Source organism: Oxyura jamaicensis, unplaced genomic scaffold (assembly GCF_011077185.1).
Source record: "Oxyura jamaicensis isolate SHBP4307 breed ruddy duck unplaced genomic scaffold, BPBGC_Ojam_1.0 oxyUn_random_OJ71615, whole genome shotgun sequence".
Classification (NCBI taxonomy): domain Eukaryota; kingdom Metazoa; phylum Chordata; class Aves; order Anseriformes; family Anatidae; genus Oxyura; species Oxyura jamaicensis.
The window spans coordinates 108,674-117,392 of record NW_023310612.1 but is presented as its reverse complement, the minus strand read 5'-3'; the positions used below and the strand labels follow the sequence as shown (position 1 = coordinate 117,392).

General features: G+C 46.6%; 1 long non-coding RNA gene across 1 annotated transcript in view; it reads right to left on the bottom strand.

Moving 5' to 3' along the window:
• Positions 1-6,738: 6,738 nt before the first annotated feature.
• Positions 6,739-8,719, bottom strand: part of LOC118159685 — a 6,923-nt gene continuing 4,942 nt past the window's right edge. Inside the window, exon 3 of the long non-coding RNA XR_004747203.1 lies at positions 6,739-6,928. This is a non-coding gene — a long non-coding RNA (uncharacterized LOC118159685). The remainder of the gene's footprint in view (positions 6,929-8,719) is intronic.

Here is an 8,719-nt window from a genome sequence, read left to right as displayed (position 1 = left end):
GGCTGCTGCAGGGAAAGGTGACTCCATCCCAGACAGACCCAACACAACCTCCACCCCTTATTCCATAACATTTGTGTCACACTCAGGTCCCCATAGTTTAGTATATAGATGTTTCATCACCATTATTCTCTATCTATTAAAGTGTTTATACATCTGTACTTTTCATTCCACAGGCTTTTCCCAAAAATGTTCATAAAAGCTGTTGATGGTTTCAGCTTCATCTGTCAAAATGGTCACTCAGGGCAGGCGAAGTTGATTTTCTTGACACCAGCACCAGCTTAGCTCATGTCACTGTTGCATTTGCCCGGTTCCTTGCGAAGTTGACCTGTCATTGGTTCTGCAATGTCCTCCTGCAACACATAACTTGGATTACAGATTAATTTTCTCTCAAGGTTAAATCTCCTTGAGGCACACATCTGATATCCCCATCCTTCTGCATTACCCACCAGGTATACCCTGGTCCTTGGGCAAAGACAATCCCACAAGTGGGTTTGCCTTTTCCCATGGCAGGAGTAACCCACACCTCCTTCCCCATCCACTTCCCTACATGCACTACGGGGACTTTAGCTTCTCCCACAGTGTGTAGGGGTTTTGTTTCAGCAGGACCAGGACGGCTTTCAGACCCCCTGTTGTTAACTAGCCAAGTGGCCTCTGGTAGATTCATGTCCCAATGTTTCCACGTCCCAGCACCCAATGCTCGTAACATAGTTTTTAACAATCCATTGTATCTCTCAACCTTCCCAGAAGCTTGTGGGTGATAAGGGATGTGATACACCCACTCAATGCCATGTCTCTTGGCCCAGGAGGTGACCAAATTGTTTCGAAAGTGACTCCCATTGTCGGATTCAATTCTTTCTGGTGTACCATGTCGCCACAGCACTTGTCTTTCCAGGCCCAAGATAGTGTTTCGGGCGGTGGCATGGTTTACTGGGTATGTTTCGAGCCACCCAGTTGTTGCTTCTACCATGGTTAGTATGTAACGTTTGCCTTGGCGGGTTTGTGGGAGTGGTCCGATGTAGTCAATCTGCCAGGCTTCACCATATCGAAATCCAAGCCATCTCCCCCTGTTCCAGGGAGACTTTATCCTCATGGCTCGTTTGATTGCAGCACATGTCTCACACTCATGGGTAACCTGCGTGATGGCCTCCATGGTCAGGTCCACCCCTCGATCACGAGCCCATCTGTATGTGGCATCCCTCCCTAGATGCCCTGATGTTTCATGGGCCCATCGAGCTACAAACAGCTCACCCTTACGTCCCCAGTCCAGGTCCACCTGAGCTACTTCAATTTTTGAAGCTCGATCCACTTCTTTGTTGTTCTGATGTTCTTCGGTGGCACGATTCTTAGGCATGTGGGCATCTACATGACGTACCTTTACATCCAGGTTTTCTACCCGGGCAGCAATATCTTGCCACAGAGTAGCAGCCCAGATAGGTTTACCTCTGCGCTGCCAGTTGTTCTGTTTCCATTGCTGTAACCACCCCCAAAGAGCATTTGCCACCATCCATGACTCAGTGTAGAGATACAGTACTGGCCATTTTTCTCTTTCAGCAATTTCTAGGGCCAGTTGTATGGCTTTCACTTCTGCATATTGACTCGACTCACCTTCCCCTTCCATGGCCTCCACAACTTGTCGGGTGGGACTCCACACAGCAGCTTTCCATTTCCGATGGCTCCCTACCACACGGCAGGATCCGTCAGTGAATAACACATACTGCTTTCTGTCTTCTGGCAACTCGTTGTATGGTGGTGCCTCTTCAGCACGAGTTATCTCTTCTGTCGGTATTCCAAAATCCCTGCCCTCTGGCCAGTCCATAATCTCTTCCAGGATTCCTGGGCGGTTGGGTTTCCCCATTCGAGCCCGCTGTGTAACTAACGCTACCCACTTATTCCATGTAGCGTCAGTTGCATGATGTGTAGTGGGGATTTTTCCTTTGAACATCCAATGTAACACAGGTAGCCGTGGGGCCAAGAGGAGTTGTGCTTCTGTACCAACAACCTCTGAAGCAGCTCGAATCCCCTCATATGCTGTTAATATTTCTTTTTCAGTTGGGGTGTAATTGGCTTCTGATCCTCGAAAGCCCCAGCTCCAGAACCCCAAAGGTCGACCTCGAGTTTCTCCTGGGGTTTTCTGCCAGAGGCTCCAGGAGAGGCCATGCTCCCCAGCTGCAGTGTAAAGTATGTTTTGTACAGCTGGTCCAGTACGGACAGGCCCAAGGGCTACTGCACGAGCTATTTCTTGTTTGATTTGTTCAAAGGCCTGTTGTTGCTCGGGGCCCCACTCGAAAGAGTTCCTCTTTCGAGTCACTCGATATAGAGGACTCACAAGCTGGCTATAGCCTGGAATATGCATTCTCCAAAATCCAACGAGGCCTAGAAAAGCTTGTGTTTCTTTTTTGTTAGATGGTGGAGACATAACCGTAATTTTGTTGATCACGTCCGTTGGAATGTGGCGACGTCCATCCTGCCATTTTACCCCCAAGAACTGGATTTCCTGTGCGGGTCCCTTGACCTTATTCTGTTTGATAGCAAAGCCAGCTTTCAAGAGAATTTGAATTATTTTCTTCCCTTTCTCAAAAACTTCCTCTGCTGTGTTCCCCCATACGATGATATCATCAATGTACTGCAAGTGTTCAGGAGCATCCCCTTGTTCCAGTGTCGTCTGGATCAGTCCATGGCAAATGGTAGGGCTGTGTTTCCACCCCTGGTGCAGTCGATTCCAAGTGTACTGAATGCCTCTCCAAGTGAAAGCAAACTGTGGCCTGCATGCTGCTGCCAGAGGGATGGAGAAAAATGCATTAGCGATATCAATTGTTGCATACCACTTGGCTGCCTTTGATTCCAGTTCGTACTGGAGTTCTAGCATATCTGGCACTGCAGCACTCAGTGGTGGTGTGACTTCATTCAGGCCCCGATAGTCCACTGTTAGCCTCCACTCACCATTAGACTTTCGCACTGGCCATATAGGACTATTGAAGGGTGAGTGAGTTTTGCTGATCACTCCTTGTCTCTCCAGATGATGAACTAACTCATGGATAGGGATCAGGGAGTCTCGATTGGTGCGATATTGCCGCCGGTGCACAGTTGTAGTCGCAATCGGCACTTGTTGTTCTTCAATCCTCAGCAATCCTACGGCAGAAGGGTCTTCTGAGAGACCAGGCAGGGTAGACAGCTGCTTAATCTTCTCTGCGCTCAAAGCAGCTATGCCAAAAGCCCACCGGTACCCTTTTGGATCCTTGAAGTACCCTTTCTTGAGGTAGTCTATGCCGAGGATGCACGGAGCCTCTGGGCCAGTCACGATGGGGTGTTTTTGCCACTCATTCCCAGTTAGACTCACTTCAGCTTCCAATACAGTTAGCTCTTGGGATCCCCCTGTCACTCCAGAGATAGAGATAAGTTGTGCCCCTTGGTGGCCTGATGGCATTAGGGTACACTGTGCACCTGTGTCCACTAAAGCTTTATATTTCTGCGGTTCCGGTGTGCCAGGCCATCGAATCCACACAGTCCAGTAAATCCGGTTGTCCCTCTCCTCTACCTGGCCAGAGGCAGGGCCCCACTAGTCCTGGTTGGAGCATCTGTCAATTAATTCTTCCAAATGTGAATTAGAGGTCTCTTCGTCAGGGTCAGGAGTAATGCTAGCTTTTCTACTGCCTCTGGGGGTTTGCCCAACAGAAACTGGGGCAGCAATCCTCCTAGGGGCCTCTTTTCTTGTTGCCATATCTTTCCGCAGTTCACGTACCCGAGCAGCTAGGACCGAGGTCGGTTCACCGTCCCACTTCCTCATATCTTCCCCATGGTCACGTAAATAAAACCACAAGGTACCCCGTGATGTGCGTCCTCGATTCTCTCTTGCTTGAGCCGGAGAATGCTGGCACTTAATAGCTGAAAGATTCTTCCATCTAGGTGGGGAGGAAGTGATATGTTCCTCTAACCATTGGGACAGTCTCTCCACGGCTGAAATGCAGGCCCGTATTGGGGCAGTGAGGTTTTCTTCATATTTATGAAGCTGAATGGACACATTGTCCACTGTTGGCCCCATCCCCTCATTCCAATTCATTGCTGCCAGTGTGCTGGCATGTGATGAGGGTGCAGCCCGTACAAACTTCCGCCACATGGATGTCGTGCATTGGACTTCGTCGGGATCTTGAGGTGTCTGAGCATTGTTTAAATCACTATAAATCATCTCCAGCACAGCTAATTCCCTCAGTTGCTGGAGACCTTTCTCCATGGTGGCCCACTTGCCTACTTGGTATACAATATCTTCCTTGTGGGGATACCTTTCTCTCACAGCTGCCAGGAGTCGCCTCCAGAGGCTGAGGACCTGTGCCTCTCTCCCAATTACTCTGTCAATGAGCCTTTCTCTAGAGAGGGATCCCAGCTGCTTGGCTTCACTGCCTTCTAGTTGTTGGCTATTGGCCCCAGCATCCCAGCATCGAAGCAGCCAGGTGAGAATGTGCTCACCTGGATGATGACTGAAATCCTTTCGTATTTCTCGCAACTCACTCAAGGATAGAGATCGAGTGGTTTCTGATTCATTTATTATTTCAGTCTCTTCTCCCTGATGTTGTGATGACGCTGCTTTAGAGGTGCCTGCCTTTTCCTCCTCTCCCTCCTCCTCAGGATGAGCTTCTTCCCTTACTAAACGAGCTGACTTCCGTTTCCATTGTTTTGTCTTGACTATAGGGGCTACTGATACCATAGATGGTTGGTCGTTTGGGGTGGTCACAGTGTGTGTTATCTCATTATCAAGTTCAGAAACTTTCCTATCCCCTTGAGGGTGCTGGGCAGTGTTAATTGACATTTGATAGGCGTAAGCCAGACCCCAGCAGAGTGCAGCAAGCTGGTGGAGTTCTCTGGTATTGCCAGGGTCAGGGCATACGTCTTTCAAACATTCTACCAGTTTTTGTGGATTTTTCACTTGTTCAGGGGTGAAGTTAAAAACCATTGGAGGAGAAAACCGTGACAGGTACCTGCCCATATCCCCCCACACACCCTGCCACCCACAACTACTTTGCCTCGGGGCAGGTCTTTGGATGCTATTCTTAATAAATTGTTTGATTTTGGGAAGGAAGAAAAAGAATAGAACTAGTAATAGGAGGATGACATCTGACCAAGGGTATCCAAAAAACTCAAAAGCTGCTGTGATTAGCCCACAGGGAGAGAAGAAAAAAGCACCAGCCCTGATATTATTCATAAATTGACTGCCAGGGAAGAAAAAGAAGGCAGTGTAATTCTTCATATTTCCAGAAAGATAATCTCCAGGAGACCAGAAGGATAGCAATGCAGGGCCTGAGTACCAGACAAAACTGGAGGCCAGCATGTTACCGCACAGTGTGATAAAGAAACGAAACACAGATTTCAACACGTTCTCCGATCGGATATAGAGGAAGAAAGAGAAAAGAGAATGGATTACGTACAACATAGTCATACAGGAGAATATTAACAGAAAGCCAAACATTGTGACTAGCAAGTACGTTAGGTGGAGTTACTTTAATCAATTCTACGGTTATCTCAACCCTCGAGCCCCACGTTGGGCGCCAAAAAGGACTGTGATGGTTTTACTCGAGTGGGCAGCCGAGCTCCACCACAACCGCTCTCTCACTCCTCCCCTCCTCGAAGAGGAAGGGGGAGAAAAGACAACACAAAAAGCTCGAGGTTTGAGATGAGAATGATTTAATTAAGGAAAGGGGAATGGGGAGAAAGAGAAACAAAAGAAACAACAAGGCCGCGCGGAAGCACAGAGAGAAAGAAAAAAAAGTTATTCTCTACTTCCCATCAACGAGCGATGTTCGGCCACGTCCCGGGAAGCAGGGCCTCAAAACGCGTACCGGTTGTTCAGGAGAGACCCTCCCCCACGAGAGCCCCCCTTTTATTGCTGAGTGTGACATCAGGTGTTATGGAATATCCCTTTGGTTGGTTTAGGTCAGCTGCCCTGGTGATGTCCCCTCCCCATCAATTGCCCACCCCCAGCCTGCTGGCTCTTGGGGGCCTGGAAGGAGTTCTGATGTTGTGCCAGCACTATGCAGCAATAGACACAACACTGGAGTGATACCAGTGCTGTTCCAGCTATGAGTGCAGAGCACAGCACTGTGTGGGCTGCTGCAGGGAAAGGTGACTCCATCCCAGACAGACCCAACACAAAACCTTAGGTTTCCAAATAATTATCAATACAAAGAATAAGATGTACACTACTACTAGAACAAAAACCCCTTGGGAGCACTTCGATTCCCTATAGGCCAGTCCTTTCTCTCAATCACAAGTCACATTCATTAGTTACCTGTGAAAATAAAAGGTTAGTTTACAATTGTAAGCTTTTATCCTGCTCAGAATCTATTATGAGATTTTTCTTTTTGATTTTAACTTTCTACAAGTTTTCTGTAGAAACAACTTCCCAGGTACTAGGGTTGACAGGTGCTTTCACTCGAGTATAGTGAGTCCAACCTTTTTCTGCAGTTCTTACGGCTGTTTCAGTGGTTAGTAGTACTTGGAATGGTCCTTCCCATTCAGGCCGGAGTTTTGATTCTTTCCAGGTCCGAATCAGGACCCAATTTCCTGGTTGATAGTGGTGGGGATTTGAGCCAACAACACACGGGTCCTGAGAGATGACAAAGAAGAGGACAACCCCACAATACAGTTCTTATGAAAACTCTTGTTTCGAATTGCGGTATCTCATCCCTTCTGCCCAAATAGGGTAATCCAAACAGCATCTCATATGGTAAAATTCCTATATCCTTTCTTGGTGCTGTTTGTACCTGGAGGAGTGCTAAAGGTAAGCATTTTACCCAGGGAAGTTGGGTTTCTAACACTAATTTAGTTAATTGCTTCTTTAATGTCTGGTTCATTCACTCCACCTTCCCAGAAGAGGAGGGGTACCACGGGGTGTGAAAATCCCACTCAATCTCTAAGGCCTGCATTAACCATTGCAGTACTTGTGATGTGAAATGACTTCCTTGATTTGAATTGATGTTTTCAACTATCCCAGGGACTATTCAACTATCCCAGGTTAGGGATAAGGTGGTCTGGTAAGCTTTGTTATCACTACAAGCATATCTCAATACCACATTCCTTTCCTCTAAACAATGCAACTCAGTAAATGTATTTCTGTTTAATATCAATTTAGTATTTGTCTTTCTCCCCCTTCCCCCCCCCCCCCCCCCCTCATTGGGCATTCCCAAGAAGCAGCATGTCTGGTACTTCCTGTGCTTATGCTACCAATTCTGGTGCAAAACCAACATTTTTGTTCCTACACAACTACGTATGACTATTATAACTGCAATTAATATGACAGCTAAAAAAAGTTGTTTTCATCATCCAAAGTCTGGCAACCATTACCAGAGCCAGGGAAAATCTAGTCTGCTATTAATGACTGCATCCTGAGATACTTGGTGAAACAAAGGGGATGCTTGACAGATTCGGTTGATATCTGTCTGAATTTGCTTCTTCTTATTTACATAGACACAGCAGCTTCAGATTATCACAGTGCAAACACCTCCTTGAGCTGCAAATAGTGCATCTAAGGCAAGGCAATTTTCCAAGGCTATTTGGGATATTTGTTCTATTTCTGTTTGTATTCGACCAAGAGCATTGATAGTGGCATTGCTTATAGTTTTTAGTGTCACAGAAATATTTATTATTGCCTTTTCAAGTTCTGTTATTCCCAATGAAAGGATTAAAGCCCTCACAAAAGCATGAAACCAGGTATAAATTACTCATTTTTCCCAAGGTGTCACAAAGATAGCCCGTGATCTTAGCCAACCCCTTCTGTCTGCATGTTTATGGAATCTAACATCTGGAACTACAGCTCCCAGGGCACAAGTCCCATACCATCCAGGAGGAAGTGCTTTGCGCACTCATGGACCACAGAGCCAATATACCCCTGCCGGGGATATCCACCAGTGGAGTCCAATAGGCCCACTTCTATTTCCATAATTTCTAATGATAGTGTAATTGGTAGTTTCAATTGTAATAATAGTTTTACATTGTCCGGTCAGCTTCCAGGAACCTACATATGATCCCTGGGATGCATTGTCCCTACTTCTACTAATTGAGTATACACGATAGATTTTCTCTTTTGCTAGGATACACAGGGATAGAGGAAGACTATGATGGAGGAGAAATACTAGCATTACTCGAGTTTGCTAATTGCCACACATCTGTCTTGTTCACAGTGAGTGGTATAGCATAGACAGGAGTTCCCTCATGCTGAGGCAGGTACATGGGTGCACACCCAACAAGACGCTATATTTGCAAAATGGGTTCATTTTAAAGCTAATTGAACTATAGAATTCTGTATCCAAGAACTGGAACCATAAGTCAGCCTTGTTAAGGAAAGTATAACCAGAATAAAGATAATTTTGTCCTTTTAAACAGCAGTTTCAAGTCCACAGTTGGTTCAACTTGCCACATTTTCTCTTGTGCTCCTTCTTCTGATGGTGTGTCTCGCTTTTCCTCTTCTGGTGGTGCTGCTTTTACACAAATATAGTGAATCCACAATCAATTTTTCTTTTGATCCCTTCCACTGCAGTGCAGAAGTGGAGCAAGACAGTATAAGGTCCTTTCCACGTTCAGATCAGCACCTGATGTCCATGTCAGAATGGGTGTGCTGGAACATCCAATGGAATCAGTAGTGACTCCTGTACATATCTATGGAGAGAGGAGAGAGGACACCATGGAAGACAAAGACACAAATATTGTCTGACCCAACCCTCCCCCCCCCCCC